This window comes from Coregonus lavaretus, assembly GCF_964263955.1.
Source record: "Coregonus lavaretus genome assembly, chromosome: 15".
NCBI classification, from domain to species: domain Eukaryota; kingdom Metazoa; phylum Chordata; class Actinopteri; order Salmoniformes; family Salmonidae; genus Coregonus; species Coregonus lavaretus.
In genome coordinates this window covers 37,634,389-37,657,108 of record NC_140002.1, presented here as the reverse complement: position 1 = coordinate 37,657,108, position 22,720 = coordinate 37,634,389, and positions in this window count along the sequence as shown.

Below are 22,720 nucleotides of genomic sequence, written 5' to 3'. Positions count from 1 at the left end.
AATATTCTTTACATCATCAACATAAGAATCACTACAAAACTTATTGTATGACCTCTTTCTCATACACTATATAAGGCCCAGCCTTTGGAACTTTGATTTTCCTAGATATGGCTACTATACTGTGATCCAGGCTCTGTCGTAGCCGGCCGCGACCGGGAGACCCATGGGGCGGCGTACAATTGGCCCAGCGTCGTCCAGGGTAGGGGAGGGAATGGCCGGCAGGGATGTAGCTCAGTTGGTAGAGCATGGCGTTTGCAACGCCAGGGTTGTGGGTTCGATTCCCACGGGGGGCCAGTATGAAAAATAAAAAATTAATAATGTATGCACTCACTAACTGTAAGTCGCTCTGGATAAGAGCGTCTGCTAAATGACTAAAATGTAATCACTACAGCCTATGGATTTGGATACTGCTTTAAAGCAAATTTCTGAAGCATTAGTAAAGATGTGATCAATACATGTTGATAATTTCATTCCTGTGCTGTCTGTAACTACCCTGGTAGGTTGACTGATAACCTGAACCAGGTTGCCGTCACTGGTTACATTTTGAAGCTTTTTCTTCAGTGGGCAGCTTGATGAAAGCCAGTCAATATTTAAATCACCCAGAAAATATACTTCTCTGTTCATATTACGTACATTATCAAGCATTTCACACATATTATCCAGATACTGACTGTTAGCACTTGGTGGTCTATAGCAGCTTCCCACCAGAGTGGGCTTTAGGTGAGGCAGGTGAACCTGTAGCCATATTACTTCAACAGTATTTAACATGAGATCCCACAGAATGTGGTTCTGAATATAAACCGCAACACCGACCCCGTTGGCATTTCTGTATTTTCATGTTATAACCATGTACAGTGAGGGAAAAAAGTATTTGATCCCCTGCTGATTTTGTAAGTTTGCCCACTGACAAAGACATGATCAGTCTATACTTTTATTGGTAGGTTTATTTGAACAGTGAGAGACAGAATAACAACAAAAAAATCCAGAAAAACGCATGTCAAAAACATTATAAATTGATTTGCATTTTAATGAGGGAAATAAGTATTTGACCCCTCTGCAAAACAGTTTCTTGAAGTTGGCCACCAGGTTTGCACATATCTCAGGATGGATTTTGTCCCACTCCTCTTTGCAGATCTTCTCCAAGTCATTAAGGTTTCGAGGCTGACTTTTGGCAACTCAAACCTTCAGCTCCCTCCACAGATTTTCTATGGGATTAAGGTCTGGAGACTGGCTAGGCCACTCCAGGACCTTAATGTGCTTCTTCTTGAGCCACTCCTTTGTTGCCTTGGCCATGTGTTTTGGGTCATTGTCATGCTGGAATACCCATCCACGACCCATTTTCAATGCCCTGGCTGAGGGAAGGAGGTTCTCACCCAAGATTTGACGGTACAAGGCCCCATCCATCGTCCCTTTGATGCGGTGAAGTTGTCCTGTCCCCTTAGCAGAAAAACACCCCCAAAGCATAATGTTTCCACCTCTATGTTTGACGGTGGGGATGGTGTTCTTGGGGTCATAGGCAGCATTCCTCCTCCTCCAAACACGGCGAGTTGAGTTGATGGCAAAGAGCACTTTTACCCAGTTCTCCTCTGAATCATTCAGACGTTCATTGGCAAACTTCAGACGGCCTGTATATGTGCTTTCTTGAGCAGGGGGACCTTGCGGGCGCTGCAGGATTTCAGTCCTTCACGGCGTAGTGTGATACCAATTGTTTTCTTGGTGACTATGGTCCCAGCTGCCTTGAGATCATTGACAAGATCCTCCCGTGTAGTTCTGGGCTGATTCCTCACCGTTCACATGATCATTGCAACTCCACGAGGTGAGATCTTGCATGGAGCCCCAGGCCGAGGGAGATTTACAGTTATTTTGTGTTTCTTCCATTTGCGAATAATCGCACCAACTGTTGTCACCTTCTCACCAAGCTGCTTGGCGATGGTCTTGTAGCCCATTCCAGCCTTGTGTAGGTCTTCAATCTTGTCCCTGACATCCTTGGAGAGCTCTTTGGTCTTGGCCATGGTGGAGAGTTTGGAATCTGATTGATTGATTGCTTCTGTGGACAGGTGTCTTTTATACAGGTAACAAACTGAGATTAGGAGCACTCCCTTTAAGAGTGTGCTCCTAATCTCAGCTCGTTACCTGTATAAAAGACACCTGGGAGCCAGAAATCTTTCAGATTGAGAGGGGGTCAAATACTTATTTCCCTCATTGAAATGCAAATCAATTCATAACATTTTTGACATGTGTTTTTCTGGATTTTTTTGTTGTTATTCTGTCTCTCACTGTTAAAATAAACCTACCATTAAAATTATAGACTGATCATGTCTTTGTCAGTGGGCAAACGTACAAAATCAGCAGGGGATCAAATACTTTTTTCCCTCACTGTATTGCTACCACTGTATCATCAAATGTATTATCTAAGTGAGTTTCAGAGACAGTCAGAATATGAATGTCATCTGTTACAAGTAAGTTAGGTAGTCCACTTCCTTCCCGCTAACTGTCAACCTGGCCTCCATTGTGGAAAGCTACATTGATTGTGCTGAAATGATTGACAATACTGTTTGAGTAAGGGGATTTCTAAATGTACAGCCTAAGATAAATATTAATCAGCAGTCTATTTCACCTTCATTGCTTCTCTTCAGATCTTCCACCTGGCTCTCACTGCTTCTCAGCCTGGCCTCCATTAATCATAAAAAATACATATATTGTAATAATATCTTGAGGTTATGCTGACTAATAAACGCATAATCACAAAATCGTACACTTGTGTAAAAGTGTTATTGTATTATTTACTTGTACCTGCTTTGTCTTTCTCCATCTTCTCCTGTTAAGCCTCTGCAGCTGTTATTTTGGTCTCGATCACTATGAAAATACATGAATCAAACAAACAATGACAACGGAATCAGAAATAGAATGAGAATAAAATGTGAAAGGGTTGCATATTCGTACCAGAGTACCTGACAACAATTTTTGATTGGACTATTTTTTCAAACGTTGACAATTATTAGGCCTACCTGTATTCCTCCTTCAAGTTTCCTCTACTTTACCCTCGCTGGCATTGAGTCTTGTCTCCAGGCCTAAGGCAACAAATATTTTAGTATTATTCATGAATTCATGTGAGAATTAATTAAGCATTTTGACCATTTAAAGTTATCTTTATATTTGACCTGCATTGCCATTCCTCAGTTCTACCACTTGGCTCTCACTGTCTTTCAGTCTAGCCTCTGTATCTAAAACAACAATAAAGTAAAACATGCATCACTTCTCCCTAAAATAGATCATATTGGCTACAATATAAATGAGATTTTGGCCATTCGTACATGTACAACATACCTAGACTTGGTATTTTCAACTCCTCCACCTGACGTTTTGTGACAGCTATCTCCACTCTCTGATCCATCACAATGTCTCTCAGTTCTTTCAGCTCAGTCCAGAGGTCAAGTGGGTTAGTTGTCTGTTTGTCATTGGAGGCACCAGCTTCATTTCTCCCATTCTGATCACTCTCTACCTGGCTCTGTCCCTCTTCTTTGAACCCCATTGTAAACGAGCCAACATTCTGATCACTCTCTACCTGGCTCTGTCCCTCTTCATTGACCCCCAGCTGACTTCCTCATCATCTTTCTTCCCCTGTGCCCCACCCAGAGAAGCAAGCAACACCAGAGATACTACTAAAACCCTGATCTTCAGTACACTGTCTTACAACCTGCTGGTAATGAAGTGTCTTGTCTGGGCCTGAACACCTTCTTGCTGACATTATGTAACATCAGCGCTCTGTAAATGGATCTAGTAAAAAACAAGGTCAAACCTAATGATTAATCGTGGAGTCCATCATATTATCTTAGAACAGTTCAACTTTAACAAAGTGCTGTAGGGGAGAATCAACCTGTGGAATATGTCAAGGTCTAGTGTTGTAGTATCTTTGTTGTATGTTTGTAGTATCGTGTCTATGCCATGTACAGTATCTGGTTTTTGAGTAGCAACAGCATGGATTATTGAAAAATAACTCTTATGTGATTCTACAATAACTATTTTCCCTGATTGTCATTGTCTGTTAGTCTCATGTTTTCCCTTTGTGTACGCCTCTGCCAACCTGTTCCACAATTGTACACTAGATGGCAGTATTGCCCTACAAATCAACTGATTCTGTACAATGTGAGTGAATGCAATATGATTATGATAGTTTTATATGAGTAAGAATATATGAATTGGATACATTTCCAATAATATAATGTAAGATCATTGACCAGTCATTTATGGGCCAATGTATTCCCATGAAAAGGTTATTTGGCTATACACCAAATATGATTTATATTCACGTGAAGCACCCCCCTGTATATTCTCACCTCACAGGATTGACATTTATTTAATCCAATGTCTGGTTTGAGATCAAATGCATCCTCAAGTATTTCAATAAAGAAAAAACAGAAAGTTGTATCTGTTAAATTGAGTAACAAAAACATAATGGTTCATTAACACCTGCTCTTTCCATGACATAGACTGACCAGGTGAATCCAGGTGAAAGCTATGATCCTTTATTGATGAACCCTGTTATATTCACTAGAATCAGTGTAGACGAAGGGGAGGAGACAGGTTAAGGAAGGATTTTTAAGCCTTGAGACAATTGAGACATGGATTGTGTATGTGTTCCATTCAGAGGGTGAATGGCCAAAATAAAATATTTAAGTGCCTTTGAACGGGGTATGGTAGTAGGTGCCAGGCACTGGTTTGAGTGTGTCAAGAACTGCAACGCTGCTGTGTTTTTCATGCTCAACAGTTTCCCGTGTGTAGCAAGAATGGTCCACCTCCCAAAGGACATCCAGCCAACTTGACACAACTGTGGGAAGCATTGGATTCAACATGGGCCAGCATCCCTGTGGAATGCTTTCGACACCTTGTAGAGTCCATGCCCAGACGAATTGAGTCTGTTCTGAGGGCAAAAGGGGGTGCAACTCAATATTAGGAAGGTGGTCTTAATGTTTTGTACACTCAGTGTATATACAGTAGTAACCTCTCTGCCCTATGGTCCATAATGGAACATACACTATATATACAAAAGTATGTGGACACCCGTTCAAATTAGTGAATTCGGTTATTTCAGCCACACCCGTTGCTGACAGGTGTATAAAATCGAGCACACAGCCATGCAATCTCTATAGACAAACATTGGCAGTAGAATGGCCTTAGTGAAGAGCTCAGTGACTTTCAACGTGGCACCATCATAGGATGCCACCTGTCCAACAAGTCAGTTTGTCAAATTTCTGCTCTGCTAGAGCTTCCCCGGTCAACTGTAAGTGCTGTTATTGTGAAGTGGAAACGTCTAGGAGCAACAGAACAGGGCCGCAGAGTGCTGAAGCGCGTAGCTCGTAAAAATCGTCTGTCCTCGGATGCAACACTCACTACCGAGTTCCAAACTGCCTCTGGAAGCAACGTCAACACAATAACTATTCGTCGGGAGCTTCATGAAATGGGTTCCCATGGCAGAGCAGCCAGACACAAGTCTAAGATCACCATGCGCTATGCCAAGCGTCGGCTGGAGTGGTGTAAAGCTCGCTGCCATTGGACTCTGGAGCAGTGGAAATGCGTTCACCATCTGCCAGTCCGACGGATGAATCTGGGTTCGGTCGGATGGCAGGAAAACGCTACCTGACCCAATGCATATTGCCAACTGTAAAGTTTGGTGGAGGAAGAATAATGGTTTGGGGCTGTTTTTCATTGTTCGGGCTAGGCCCCTTAGTTCCAGTGAAGGGAAATCTTAGCACTACAGCATAAAATGACATTCTAGACGATTCTGTGCTTCCAACTTTGTGGCAACAGTTTGGGGAAGGCCCTTTCCTTTTCTTGGACAATGCCCCCGTGCACAAAGCGAGGTCCATACAGAAATGGTTTGTCGAGATCGGCGTGGAAGAACTTGACTGGCCTGCACAGAGCCCTGACCTCAACCCCATCAAACACTTTAGGGATGAATTTGAACACTGACTGTGAGCCAAGCGTAATCGCCCAACATCAGTGCCCGACCTCACTAATGCTCTTGTGGCTAAATGGACGCAAGTCCCTGCAACAATGTTCCAACATTTATCGGAAAACCTTCCCAGAAGAGCGGAGGCTGTTTTAGCAGCAAAGGTGGGACCAGCCCCATATTAATGCCCATGATTTTGGAATGAAATGTTCGACGAGCAGGTGTCCACAAACTTTTGGTCATGTAGTGTAGAGCCACATGTCATTGTTGATTTGTATATCGGGTTGATGCTGCGGAATTGACAACTGTGAAGAGGGAGGGTATGGAAGGTTCAGTTAATATCTGAGTTTTAGAATGTGTGTGTGCATGTTTGTGTGTGTTTATATGTGTGTGTGTTTGTGTGGCAGATCCACAACTAATTACCATAGCCTAGTCCCCATGGTAAGCCATGTGAGTGTTAATTGAAGTACATTGTTGTGTTTTAAGTAGGCTGGAGTACTTTTCTGTGTTTGCTGCATTTATTTACCTCACCGTTTCCTGAAATCTCAGTGGCCAGCAAGTGGGACTATGGGGAGAGACTTCTCTCCAGAACATGGTTTTCACATTTATGTAGATGGATGGGTTTTAACCAGACAGGGATTGAGTGAGAGGTCATCTATAAAACATGACCCCTTGGGGTCCCAATGACTTCTGCATGGCTTCTCTCACTCCTGGGCTGTTGAAGTTATGTTTAGCAAGTCTCTTTCAAGAAACCGTTCACCACCTGGTCTCTTTTTATGAGTCCATGTGAGGCTTCCAGTGCATTAAAGTCATAAACTAATGAATATGGTGATTCAATAAATCTTCATTATCCATGAAGGGCAATGTGTCTGTAGCAGAAAAACATAAAAACAAACACAGGACCATTTGAACAACAAAAACAAGTACCAGGGAAATGGGAAGGTAAAAAAAGCAATTATGAAAAATTATGAAAAGATACTACACTATGTCCAGCTGCTTAATACAAGTAAAATACTAATGCAATCATTAATGCAACATTATTACTTTTTGCTTGTATGGAGATGCTTACATGTATTCAGACAAACTAACACAAAGGAGAGTGCATTGTAACATGCAAACACTGAAAACATCTTCCTATGGGCTGAGAGGGCCTGAGAGGGGCCCATGTGGTGGGAGAGGACACTGCCATGCCATCTGTGTGTGTTGGAGTTGCGATTAATGATTCTGTTTAGTGTGAGCAGGGCCGCTCTGTGCTTGGGCTTGTGCCAGACCTTTAGAATCTGCTCAACTCTTTTAGTTGGGCCAGCTGCACTCACATTCATTTGTCCTATTGGCAGAAGCATGGCAGTGCTGCTAAATTGCCAGCTTCTCATCAAGAAGGCCTTGAAGCTACAGCCACTCCTAACAGCCTGTTTGTTTATTACAAAGCCCTTACAGCCATGGCTTCCAGAAACATGTTTCATTCATGACAGGAAACTGGGGAATACTAATCAGAGTGCAGGTGCTTCTCAACAGGTTACAGATTGACAGATAGAACCACAACATCCGCATGGAGTGTTGAGGGCAAGTTTTCTATATAAACTCACTGTGTGTATGTGCGTGCATATGTGTATGTCAATAGTGTGTATATGGGTGCTGTCTGATGATGCCCAGCATGCATGAGCAGAGCTGAACGGAACATCAGGCGTGTGGGAGAGGTGTTTTGTGGGTAGTGCCGAGGGGAACAGGGGGGGTCACAGAACCCTCTCTACAGTGCACATCTGAGTAGATGAGTGCTTGACTGGAGGCCCTTCTGCATTTTTTATCCACAGCCAGTAAAATATTCAGAGCTGTGAGTCTGGAGGGGGCCCAGGGCCATATGCACCTGTGAAGGAGGAAGAACAGGTCCCATAGAGAGTCATAATTAAGTAAGACACAGGGCAACTGTGAGAGCATGTGTGCACACACACACATACACACACACATACATACACACACGTGGATGGCGCTCTAAGAGAGATTGTGTAGATACAGAAAGATAACAGGCGGGCAAAGGTCTAATGACCCAGTTTAAACCTTACATTCGCAGAGCACTCCTTGTAGGCTTCTCAAAGTTAGGAATGACCCACCCTGGTTTTCTGGGTGTGTCAGAAGACTGCCCTGTAAGCAAAATGACGTTGAAAATACGTCTTTAAGAATTTTTTTCCCAGATGTTTACATCACGTGCATTTCAGATGCTGAATGAAAGGTTAGAAGACATATTTACCGGGGATGAAAATATGTCTTATACAGACGTTGAAAAGACGTCTTACACGGACGTCAATAATACGTATTTTCTGGATGTTGAAAATACGTATGTTTTGGATGTTGAAATCAGGTGCATTTTAGGTGCTGAATGAAAGGTAAAAATACATATTTTCCGGACTTTGAAAATATGTCATTTACAGACATTGAAAAGACCTCATTGGCCCTGCCCTCTCTGGCTATCCCTACCTGGGCTCAGGAGATCTCAGACGACCAGTGGAAGGACATGGTCCAGCAGACGCTCCAGACTCGCATCAGAAGGCCTGATGCGAGAGCGCAAATAAGACTGAATTGCCTCCTTCCCACAGTTTGTCTTTAACTGTGCCCTGCATTTCACCATCACACTTGCCTCAGGGAAGTCTGAGCTGAGGTCCTTTGAGTGGGTCATGAGTCCTAGGTGTCTCAATTCTCAAGAGATGAGAGATTGTGAAAACACCTCTATGTCCAATTCCTATTAGATTAGGATACCTCTCCTAGATATTTGTGTTTGAAAGGAGCCTCTGGGTACTCACTACTCCTAACCTAGAGGGCGGCAGGTGGCCTAGTGCTTAAGAGTGTTGGGCCATTAACCGAAAGGTTGCTGGTTCAAATCCCCGAGCATAGGTGAAAAATATGTCAATGTGCCCTTGAGCAAGGCACTTAACCTTAATTGCTCTGGAAAAGAGTGTCTGCTAAATGACTGAAATGTCTCTTTCGGTCAATGATTCTATGGCCAAATTTCAACTGCTCTACATTCTCAAGTAGGCAAGCATTATATCACTAATATTTTTATCACACCTTTTAATAGAAAAGAGGAGTCAACTGAAGATTGCAGCAAAATATGTATTATATCTCCCATCTAGCACATGCACCTATGTTAGCTTTTTGAAAAGCTTTAACACTGGCAGTGATTATGTTCAAAGTAGTCCAACATACAGAATAAACCAACAGATCACTTCAACTGGCCCTCCGTGTAGCTCAGTTGGTAGAGCATGGCGTTTGCAACGCCAGGGTTGTGGGTTCAATTCTCATGGGGGGCCAGTATGAAAATGTATGCACTCACTAACTGTAAGTTGCTCTGGATAAGAGCATCTGCTAAATGACTAAAATGTAAAAGCATTCTGAGTATAAAAACATTTCTTACTGTGATAGGTTGTTGTTTATCTACCTTAGTTGAATGCACTGACTGTGAGTCACTCTGGATAAGAGTGTCTGCTGAATGACCAAAATGTAAATGTAAAAACAAACACCTGCAAAGCATACTGGGTATTATTCTAATGAGCTCCTCCGCCCTCAAACAAGTACACATTTGGTCGGTGCTGACCTGAACCAATCATAGACGTCTATGTTTTACAAGTTTAAACATCACAGTACAGTACGGCACAGTAGAGCACAGCAGAAAACAGAAGAGTACAGTACAATACAGTACGGTACAGTACGGTACGGTACGGTACAGGACAGTAAAGTGTTATTCAGTAGAATACATTACATTACAGTATGGTACAGTACAGTAGAGTTTAATTCATTAGAGTAGAGTACAGTAGAGTACAGTAAAATACAGTACAGTATAGTTGAATTCTGTAGAGTACATTAGAGTAAAGTAGGGTACAATACAGTACACTGTACGTTGCTTTTCTTTACTTTACTGTACTCTAGTGTGCTCTACTGTACTGTACTGCACTCTACTCTACTCTATTGTACTATACTATACTTTTTTTTACTGTACGGTGTACTGTAATGTACTTTACTCTGCTGTGCTCTACTGTGCTGTGCTGTCCAAACTTGGGAAACACCAAATCTGAACCAATTATTAACGTCTATGTTTTGGCTAAATCAAGGCTGGTCCGGACCGGACCAAATCTGAACCAATTATAGATGTCTATATTTGGGCTAAATCAAGGCCGGAGCGGACTGGATCAAATCAGAACATCTATGTTTAGGCCAAATATAGGCCGGTCTGGACCGGACGTCTGTGGACGTCTATGATTGGTCGGTGGACGTTGAAATCAAGGATGCTCCTGACCGCAAAAAAAAGATGTCCTAAAGACGTAGCCTGACGTCAAATGCTTAGTGGGTGGTTCATACTCCTCCAACCCAGCACATTTATGAAATAATGTAATGGTTAACCAAGACGTGTTTTAAAGGAGATGACTGATGTTTAGAGTATACTGTAAACTGAACTAGCTCTAAGAATATTTTTCCAATGAGAGGTTTACTAGTTCCACTGGTGTTGCTGCTCTGTCAGTTAGGAGCACCTGAGAGCTTTCTAAGTGAAGATGCATCCTCTGACACACAGACCACCCTCCGACCTGATATCTGGTCTGAGCTGAGAGATCTGAGAGACATGGTGGTGCTGCAGAGAGCAGAGCTGAGCTGCACCACGGCTGAACTACGAGACACTAAGAACCAGATGGAGGGGCTGAAAACAGAGATCTCAGGTGATAACAGAATACTATGTCCAATTTGCCCACTATCAGTTGACTGAGTAAGTCATACTCAGATGAATTTCCATTGTTGACATGAAAATTATTTCATTTTGTTTTAGTCATGGAGTCCAGGCTGATGAGTTCTGAAGGACAACTTGAGGCAGTGAAGACAGACAATGCAGGTAAAATGTACAATTGAATGTCAGTTTGTTTAGTTAGTATGGTCATGACAATAACGATAGTAAATGTAGCCATAGAAACCAGGCAGAATATGAATACCTTATTATCTATGTTGGTAATGATCAAGACTATAATGCTTTCCCCCTGTTGCAAATGTGTGTGTTTTGCAGCCATAGTGAGCAGACTAACATCCGCTGAGAGTGAGGTTGACAGACTACAGAAGGAGAATACAGGTAAAACAGAAATGGAATGATGGTACTTTGTAATAATATGTAATGTGACTGATTACTTTCTTCCCTTCCATTTGTAAGTGTGAAAAAGTGAATCATTTACTTATAAATAATTGTATTCACCTCCATTGACAGATAGACCCAAGGTGGCATTTTCAACCTCTTTTGGAAAAACTGGACAGCATGGGCCATTCCACACTGCCACCACCGTGGTCTTCAAGAACATATTCTCAAACACTGGCAACCACTACAACGAAGCTACAGGTACTGTACTGTCTTCGTTTAGTGTAGACCATTTACTCAAATATATATGCATCTAAAGTTTAAAGAGCCTGCAAAAGAGTGAAGGCAGCTCAATTTTGACAGTACCCACTGGGCACAAACTGGTTGAATCAGCGATGTTTCAATGCAATTTAAAATGTCTATGTTTAAAATACATTGGATTTGCAAAAAGTCATCAAAGTAAACTGCTGTTTTGAGGGTGACATTTCAGCCACAAATGATGTTATCATGGTAACCAATTTTCAGCATAGACACATTTTCTATAAAATATGTTCAATTTGTACCTTTAAAACAACGTCAGCTCTTCAACGTTATATCCAATATCAAAAAAACTAATAATAGGCTGGGCAACACCTCCTACTGGAGAGTTGATCTACAACTATTAATTTGGTCTCCCATCCAGGGTTTTTTATCCTGAGAATGATTATTGAGAGAACACTTAATAATAACTAAATATATTCACTGTTGCTATCAAAGTCATTCCAAAGAGTAGGTTTAACAAAGCAAATTAAATGCAACCATACTTTATAAGTCATATATCATCAATTATACTATTTAGGCCTTTATAGCATTTGCAAAGTCATCCTCAGCTATTGTTTCAATTCAACCCAGGGTTCAACTAAAAATACACAATAATATAAGCCAAGCTTTGGCTGATTTCAAATGTAATCTTCAAGTTAATCATTAATATGTTGGATTCACATTTCCATCTCAACCAAAAATATAAGTTAAAGAATAGGACTAAATCAAATCAAACTTTATTTAAACTCTTAAGATTGTATTTTTTGGTTACGATGGAGATGTGAACCCATGGAATCTGTTGACAACCAAACACAATTCAATATCACTTTTGCAACACAGTAAATAGCCTATTATCGACAAGTTATGAAATGATATGTTGCATTCACGTCTCCAACTAAAGCAAAAATAAAAGGTAAAGAATAGGATTAAGCCAGTAGCTCAGATTAAACTATACACGCTTTAGATATTCTTTAAATGTTGATATTTGGTTGTGTTGTCAACCAAACACAATTCAATAATATTTTTGTAATACATCAATTCACCTAAAGATAAGGCTATCTTTCAAACTAATGTAACAGTAGTTATTCAACCTTAAAATGATTAACACATCCATGGCCACATTGAAGTTAGCCTACAGTAACTATAAATGTCTTATGTAATCATAAAAGCGTGCATGTTCAAGATAGCGTTCAAAGGTCGAAGGTCTGTGTAGATCTTCACAATTGCTATAATAATCTGTACAGAATCTTGACCAGCATTGATCACTTTCACCATGTACTTTTAATGTAATCTCATCTGCAATCCAGGTTATTTGGTTCTGCCATTAGATGAAGCACAGTGATAACACATTAAGTTGTTGTATTAATACAAAATATATATTGAATTCCCATTTGAACTTTGTTGTGCTTTTAAATGGTTGAAAGCGCAGTGATAACACATTCAGATGATAACTAAACCACAAATCAGACATTGTTTTTCCACTGGAATTTGGTTGTGCTTTTAGACGGTTGAAAGCACAGTGATAACATGCAGGGATTTCAACAAACTTCTGGCTGTCTTTTTGAGTGGGTGAATAAACATTGAAATCTCATTGATCAACATCTCAGCCAAATATTACCCAAATTTCCACATTGAAATGATGTGGTGTGGCCAGTGGGAGGGATGCTGTGGAGATGGTTATGTGATACTGTTTAGAGTAGGATGTGACAGGGAGTGATTAGAGATGAGTTATGAAGAGAGTCGGGGGGGAACCCAATCATAAAGGCACCCCGTGCTACTCTAAAATAAACAATCAATATACAATTTTACAACCATCACGCAATACATAATTAGTTTGTAATGAACTGGTAGAATATTAATAGAGCCTTTGATGATGGTGTCCTAATGGTGTCACATGTTTCTGTTCAGGTTTAGTATGTTGTGTTGTACAATCAGTAGAATACAGTTTATATGGTTTAGTATTGACTGAGGTCTGTACTGTATTGACTGAGGTCTGTACTGATCCCTCCATGACTCTCCTCTCATCCAGGTGTCTTCACAACACCGGTGAGGGGGGACTACTACTTCAGCTTCACTATTGGTGCATATCTCCAATCCACTGTTATGGGCCTAACACTGTTCAAGAATGAACAACAAATAATTCATACAGGGGAGTGGGGTAACCATGGGCAGTTTAGGCATGCATCCAATACCGTCATACTACAGCTAGAGGTGGGAGATATAGTTTTTATGCAACTCCCTGCAAACTACAGGATTTTTTATGATTTACATCACCGTAACACTTTCGCTGGCATTCTGCTCTACCCTGTGTGAGAAAGTTAACATGTATTATAATGATGACATCAGTAAAGTGCTTTTGACCAAGTGATGACATCTTGTTACATTTTCTTTTTGAGGTACACACACGCACACACACGTTTCAACAACAAATGCTGCAATATTCACTTAGACCAGTTGAGGGTAGTAGATTCCCACAGTTGGTTGTGTGTTCTTTGATCAAAGGGGGATGGATACAGTCAACACAGCCCTATTATGTGAATGGTTTGATGAATGAAAACTATTCAAACATTTCAGGTTATAGGTATTTTGGGTATTTTTAGCAAATAGAATGTTTTTAAATGTTACAGTTAGAAAATGTTTTCAAGTAAAACAAACAATGTACTGTAATATTGGCCAGGCCAGTCTGGTTTAATGCATGTTTTAGAATTTTGAATAACTATTTTATTTTAGAAATTAGGTATTACGCATAGGCCTATACTTCACCATGTAAACACATATATTTGCTATGCATTGAGGTCAGTAAGGATATTTTGTTTTCCTTTTTTTATCTTAAAGCAAGGTTTAAGTTTATATACAATGTGCAGTATTAGGTGATTATAGCCTCTCACAACAAACATAGCATCACTCAATTTCACCTGTGTGCTATCAAAACAGATAAAAGAACACCTTACGGCAGGATGGGGACTGTGAAGAGACACACAGACATTTTTGTGCATTTTGTATTGTATTTTGCATTGTATTATGTATTGCATTATTTATGTAATACGTGGTTGGGATACGACTGTGATATGCGGTTGTCTCACCTGGCTATCTTAAGTTGAATGCACTAGCCGTGAGTCGCTCTCTAGATGGAAGCGTCTGCTGAATGGCTAAATTGTAATGGAAATGTAGTGCTATGTATGTATATTTGTGTATATTATGTATTTTATTTGTTATGTTGTTTCCTGTTTAGACCCTGGGAACAGTAGCCTCTGCCTCGCAGCAGCTAATTGGGGATCCTAGTAAATACGAAATATTAAACCACAATATAAAAATGCATGTATAGGCCTATAGCGGAATCTTTTTTTCTATGTCCTAACTAGAAATCCACATACAAATGAAAGTCAATACGTTTTTGCCTCCAAACAGATCTATTTTTACAAAAGACTTACTTATTTTTATTTTTACCTTAACATGAATATATCTAACTTTAAAGTTCAAACTGTTTATTTTGAAGGATTCCAGCCTGCAGTTGCACCAAACAGACACCAGATGAGCGCAAGTGAGCAGCTCCTAAACCCCGCCCCTAATCCCTCCCCTCCCGCCTAGCCCTCCCATTTCCTGTCAGGACCCCGCCCTCGCTGCGCACCCCCCTCTCCCTGGCCTCACCCTGCCATCTGCCAGTGAGGCAGACATTTCCTGCTTCCCAGCTGCCTCCATTTTCTTCCTGCCTTTCTCTAGAAAACAGGATGACAAGAGGCCTTTCAGTGAGTCAGCCCCCACCACTCCCTTTCCTTTGTGCCGTCACCCCTAGCAACCAGTACCATAGTGACCTGTAAACATGACACCCTCCACCTCACAAAGACAAACACGCCCCACCACCCCCCAACCACGCCAAGCACCCACATACACTGTTATTGTGAGGGGCTTTAAAGTTTAAAGGGACTGGACTGCACATATTTAGAGAAGAATAGGCTACACTTTGAATATGAAGAACAAGCATTCATATCTGCTGACTCATAAGCATAGTCACTCACACATAGTGGATAAGAATGACAACTTATATTCTGTAGTTGTATCTTCCCAGTTATTGTGGCCACTTTATATTACAAAGTACAAAGTACAAAAAGGCTTATTGGTTTAGACTGTTTTCATAGTTGTTGTTGTAACTTTGTTGAACTCTTTTCATAAATCAGTGTGTTTCACTTTTCAGTAGTTAACAGATTCCTCCATTCATACTTACAATAAGAATGCAACAAAGTTTGGTCTTCACATTGATGATTCAGTGTTTCTGTTCCATTAATTATTAATTGTTGGTAGTAAAACTTCTACAGAGCTGCATTTGACGCTGGAGGGTCAGTGCTGCAGTTCTTCTTAGTGACCAGTAGAGAACGCTCTTGAGTCATGCTCGGCTGCTGTGGGAACAATAGAGTGGAACACGTGGCGTCTATTCAGAAAAAGATCTGACCAGATGAGAGGAGAACAGTGGTAGGATTCAGAGAGAGACGACTCTTTAGAGTTCTCTCTGTATGTGTAAACAGAAAGTATGTGGAGATGTGGTTACACATAGCAGCATTGCAACACATTTATTTGGTTCACAATCTGAATGCAACTCAGTTCCGGATAACTCCCCCTCACTCACTCCCTCCCTCTCCTTCCTTGGCTGGCTGGCCTGGCTCACTGATTCAGGCCTTTTAAGGAAAGAGCCAAGGACAGAGGGAAGAAAGGAGGAGCGAAAAGGAGGGATAACATTGGCTGAGTTATATATGGAATGTGTTGGTGTTCAGCCAATTAGTTATTGTGTGACTGTTTTATCTCATAGCACAGCTGTGGTGTGTGTGTGTGTGTGTGTGTGTGTGTGTGTGTGTGTGTGTTTGTTTACAGTGTTAAATGTACATTTTTAACTGTTCCTGATTGATCGGATCCATTAGCAGCAGTTTTGTCTATAATTCTGTTTTGGATCTGAGCCAGTCACACAGAGGCCCATTCAGTGTGTGTATCCAGGGGCAGAGAGCAGAGAGCAGAGGATCAGCTGAGTGGTAATCATGAGGACAATCATGGGTCTCTGTCTGTGATTTATGACATAGGTGGTCATTACCACAATAAGGATGTCCATAGCAAGACTGAATAGAACCTGTCTGTCTGTCTGTCTCTGATCTGTGTCAGTTCCAGAAGAATGCAGTAGGGGGTAATGTTGAACCATGAAAGAGAGAGTCTACCACTGAGAGAGAACATCACAGCCATTTAACCACCCCTACACCGAACCCATTTACTACAGTTCATTTTACAATATCTACACACATTCCAATGTCTACTACTTCCTTACAGGAATTAATGCATTCATTCTCTCATGTGGTCACCCATTAAAGACAGGACCTCTTCCGCTAATCCAGATTCACTGGGACTCACACATACTCTCACACACACGCTCTGCGGCCCTCTCTCTCTCACACACAGATTGCGGCCAGGCGAGGCAGGGGTGGGGGTTGGGAGGATTTAAATAGGCTGCCCCTGCTCTTTGACTCAGTGTGGGGAGAGCAGAGCTGGATCAGTGAAGTCTCCCATCTGTCTCTCCTCTCCTGGTGTGCTCTCTCTCCACTTCCTCCCATTGCAGGGCAAAGAGATTAGCACCACAGTTAGCCCTATCATACTGACTGTATCATAAATCCACAGGCTAATGATGCTCCTAACTTTCTCTGGACTGAGGATGTCATACCATCACTCATTTATAAGCACACACACACACTCTCACAGACACACGCAACACACACATAGACACGCCTACAGTGTGTGTAACACTGTAACTAAACAATCCTATATTTAAACAAGCTTGCACGAATGCATGGACTGCACACACACGCACACACACACCACACACAATAGATAGATACATAAAGAGACAGTCTCATCCAAGGTCAGGAGGGCGCTGCACCAGTCACATAGTTCCACGAGGGAGCACAGGCCTGAGGGTTTGACCTCGATTCTCATAAAGGATGCTGTCATACACAACAAACGTGTGATACATACTAGCCCACAACCACATACACACAATAATAGTCATAGTAATAAATGCAGTAGAGCCTGCAGTGTAGTGCCACAATAATAAACTGTAGCACACACAGCCACTTGTTTTGAGCCTTTACTATCATCACAATTGGCTATGCTACAATGCAGAACACTGCTCTTTACATGGTCCTGTAGTCTGAGCAACAGCTGCTCCCTCCACTTTCAGAGATTGGAGTCCTCTCTGTGTATGCCTGTAGACCCCAGAGCAGGCAGGCAGAGGGGTGGGGGAAGAGGGATCCTCTTAAAGAGTCCCAGCTGCTGGTGTGACCCCTGGTCACAAAACGTATAAACCCTGGGCCAGCTGCCAGAGTATATGTATAAAGAACACAGGTGAAAACTTGTTGCACTGAGATGAGGTGCATAGATTTAACACTTTGTACCGTATAGACATTGAAGGGGGAATTTGGGCAGAAAAATGCTGGTGAATACAGGGTAGCTCATTGGCCCAGGATCATGGTGCTATGGAGATGACTGGGGTAACAGGTGGTAGCTCCATTAAAGCTGAAGCGTTTAGTTTGGTTATGGATGTACTGTACGATGTCGCAGTGCAATTGTGCAATTTGTAGTCACAGTGTTCAGTAGGCCTGGGTTCAAATACAAGTAGAAGTATATGGGAAAATAAGTATCTGTATGTGTGTGTTCTCTCGTATTGTTTCCTTGTCCACTTAGCCACTTGTTAGTAACAGCACTGAGTCACCATGCTGTGTCTATTCATGGATTTCTCCCTGCCTGCTCTCTCTCCCACTGCTCATCAGACACCTAACAATAGGGTTTCCTCTATTTCTTCTCTCACTCCCCAACCATGGATACTGTAGCTTTCAGTCCTGTCCATGCGTCCTTAGCCCTTACCATCCCCCCTCCCCTGTCTCTCCCTCCCCCTCTCCCACACTCCTCTATGTTCTGAACCTGATGGAGTGATTACTCCATATGCAAACCAGCCTGTGTATGGCAGGTGGTAAACAAATGTTGAGGTGGCTTCACACAAGTATATCACTCACTCATTACTTCACTTCACACAACTATATAGCTCACTCATTACTTCACTTCACACAACTATATACAGTGAGGGAAAAAAAGTATTTGATCCCCTGTTGATTTTGTACGTTTGCCCACTGACAAAGACATGATCAGTCTATAATTTTAATGGTAGGTTTATTTGAACAGTGAGAGACAGAATAACAACAACAAAAATCCAGAAAAACACATGTCAAAAATGTTATACATTGATTTGCATTTTAATGAGGGAAATAAGTATTTGACCCCTCTGCAAAACATGACTTAGTACTTAATGGCAAAACCCTTGTTGGCAATCACAGAGGTCAGATGTTTCTTGTAGTTGGCCACCAGGTTTGCACACATCTCAGGAGGGATTTTGTTCCACTCCTCTTTGCAGATCTTCTCCAAGTCATTCAAGTATCAAGGCTGACGTTTGGCAACTCGAACCTTCAGCTCCCTCCACAAATTGTCTATGGGATTAAGGTCTGGAGACTGGCTAGGCCATTCCAGGACCTTAATGTACCTCTTCTTGAGCCACTCCTTTGTTGCCTTGGCCATGTGTTTTGGGTCATTGTCATGCTGGAATACCCATCCACAACCCATTTTCAATGCCCTGGCTGAGGGAAGGAGGTTCTCACCCAAGATTTGACGGTACATGGCCCCGTCCATCGTCCCTTTGATGCGGTGAAGTTGTCCTGTCCCCTTGACAGAAAAACACCCCCAAAGCATAATGTTTCCACCTCCATGTTTGACGGTGTGGATGGTGTTCTTGGGGTCATAGGCAGCATTCCTCCTCCTCCAAACACGGAGAGTTGAGTTGATGCCAAAGAGCTCGATTTTGGTCTCATCTGACCACAACACTTTCACCCAGTTCTCCTCTGAATCATTCAGATGTTCATTGGCAAACTTCAGACGGCCCTGTATGTGTGCTTTCTTGAGCAGGGGGATCTTGCGGGCTGCAGGATTTCAGTCCTTTACGGCGTAGTGTGTTACCAATTGTTTTCTTGGTTACTATGGTCCCAGCTGCCTTGAGATCATTGACAAGATCCTCCCGTGTAGTTCTGGGCTGATTCCTCACCGTTCTCATGATCATTGCAACTCCACGAGGTCAGATCTTGCATGGAGCCCCAGGCCGAGGGAGATTGACAGTTCTTTTGTGTTTCTTCCATTTGCGAATTATCGCACCAACTGTTGTCACCTTCTCACCAAGCTGCTTTGCGATGGTCTTGTAGCCCATTCCAGCCTTGTGTAGGTCTACAATCTTGTCCCTGACATCCTTGGAGAGCTCTTTGGTCTTGGCCATGGTGGAGAGTTTGGAATCTGATTGATTGATTGCTTCTGTGGACAGGTGTCTTTTATACAGTTAACAAGCTGAGATTAGGAGCACTCCCTTTAAGAGTGTGCTCCTAATCTCAGCTCGTTACCTGTATAAAAGACACCTGGGAGCCAGAAATCTTTCTGATTGAGAGGGGGTCAAATACTTATTTCCCTCATTAAAATGCAAATCAATTTATAACATTTTTGACATGTGTTTTTCTGGATTTCTTTGTTGTTATTCTGTCTCTCACTGTTCAAGTAAACCTACCATTAAAAGTATAGACTGATCATTTCTTTGTCAGTGGGCAAACGTACAAAATCAGCAGGGGATCAAATACTTTTTTCCCTCACTGTAGCTCACTCATTACTTCACTTCACACACATCCTACTCTTATTTTACTCCACTTCATCTTTAAAATATGGTAACACTCATTTGAGATTTGAAGGGTGACAGGTAGCTTAGCAGTTAAGAATATTGGGCCTGTAACCGAAAGGTTACTGGTTTGAATCCCCGAGCAGACCAGTTGAAAGGCTGTCGATGTACCCTTGAGCAAGGCACTTAACCCTAAATGCTCCTGTAGGTTGCTCTAGATAAGAGTGTCTGCTAAATGTAAGGGACATAGTCTTTGTATACTTTAGGCCTAACTTTCTGTCCACTGTGCTCGGTTTGTGACTCACATGCTCAGTGGTCATGGGAACCTCACAAGGAAAGCCGGGGCCATCTGTTGACTTCATAGACAAATGTCAGGGACAAGGTCACTCTTGTATCCTGAGATAACAAAGACTCAACTGTAGTCCGGAGTCTATTTTAGCCATTCAGCAGTCTGAGCCATATACCACAGTCTGACTCTTGTAATGAACACTGTCCACTCACACGCACGCACACACACACACACACACACACACACGCACGCACACACACACACACACACACACACACACACACACACACACACACACACACACACACACACACACACACACACACACACACACACACACACACACACACACACACACACACACACACACACACACACTTCCACCTTTCTGTTTGTCTCAGCCCTTTCATGTGTCAGTGCATCATTTACATTAGAGATGAGACGCTTTCCCAACTTGCAAATCAAAGGGAACATATTTGTATATTTCTCAAACAGCCCTTTGTGTGTTTTGAATTTGTGTAAGTAGGGTGTGTGTTTGTTATTCGTTGTCAGCTAAAATTCTGTGTTTATGATTACAGGAGTAACCTGGTTTATAAAAGGCCTTTCCTCAGGCCTGCATGGTCTCTGTAGAAGCCAGTTGGGGGAGCTCCAAGCCCACAGAACACCTCTACCCAGTCTGCAAGCCTACTGCTTGAATACAGCATGCGGGAAAGAGCCTTGAAGTAAGCTGATTCCTTATCAGCAATAGTACTCATTCCACACAGTTTGGACAAAAATACCAGCACACTGGCCACAATCCACACGATAAAACAAATCTTTAGACACAAAAATACACATTATGTGTCATCTGTGTGGAGCTAAATGACATGGGGTTTATAATGAGAGAGAGATAGAGAGAAATGAAAAAGGGAGAGAGAGGGAGATGGTAAATCCTCTTATCAGGATAGGACACAGTGGTGAGCTGAGGACAGGGATATCAGGGTTGAGGATGTTGGGACTGGGGGTCCCTCCACGATTACAGCCCTCCTACTGTGGCTCTGCTGGGATAGTGGACACACACACACACACACACACACACACACACACACACACACACACACACACACACACACACACACACACACACACACACACACACACACGCAGGGCTAAATCTACTCTCAACCCCACGCACAGTTCTGTATGTGAGTGTATCTATGGATTGGGGGTGGGGGTGGGGGTGGGGGTGGGGGTAGGGGGTGGGGGTTATCTGGAGCATATAGAGAGAGAACATTGGGGACATGGTCTCTGAGTCCTAGCTATAAGCTCAGGAGTGAAATGATGGTTATTCCTGTGAAATCTCTTTAGAGAGGGTGATGAAAAAGAGAGTGGAAACTCTGTCCCAAATGAGAAAAGTTTGAGTGAGTTTGGGAAAGGGAGGTGGAAATGGAAGGGGGGAAAGAAAAAGATGAAAGAAAAGCTGAGACAAAGGGAGATGGTATAGAGGGAGAATTCGGACACATTAGTGAACTGGAGGACATGTAACCAAGGAGAGAGGGTAGAGGAAGTGGGTAATGGCACAGGCGAGCAGGAGGGAGTTAAGAGGAAGAAAGCGAGGGGGATGAAAGGCAGTGTGACTGAGGTGTTGCCAGGTCAACTTCAGTTCTTCTGAGGAGACAGAACCTGTGTAATTCTGTAATCCTGAAGGACGGGTAGGACTACACACCTAATCTGACACTAACTGTCTGGCCTCTTGAAGCCATTGCCACATCATACCATCATACTGGTCCTGACTGTATGTGTGCTTACCTGTGTGGTAGAGAGACAGGGAGAGGGGGAGCAGTCTCGTTATGGTAAAATCTTATTTTGTATTTTTCTGTGGATTGTGTCTCTTCTTTTGCATTCCTAACGTATCTGTAGCAGTGCAGCCTCAGAGAGCCTGCTCCATTTGGGTGTTTTGGCTCCAGTTGCATGATGCTGCACATCTGTTTCTAATCATACTACATTCAACTCAGCTCAGCGTTTCCCCCACTGCTGCCTCTCCCTAGGGCAGACAATGAGCTTCTGTCTCTGTGTATAAGTATGGATATGAGTCACTGTGGTGTTTATTTACTATGTTGTTAAGACAATTAATATAATAAGAGTCACACACTTATTCACCCAATCTCTCTCTCCCTCTACCGGGCTTTTTCTCCCTAACTCTGTTTTTAATTTTCGAAGTGAGTAATTTTTTCGAGAGAAAAGCACAGGCAGGAGAGGGGCATATTTATCTTTTAGTAAGTAGTGGGCTTTTTTCACAGAGTACTTTTCAGTCTCTGGTTACAGAAAAACAAGGGGAGGGGGGAAGTGGATTGTTGAAGTGTTGAAATA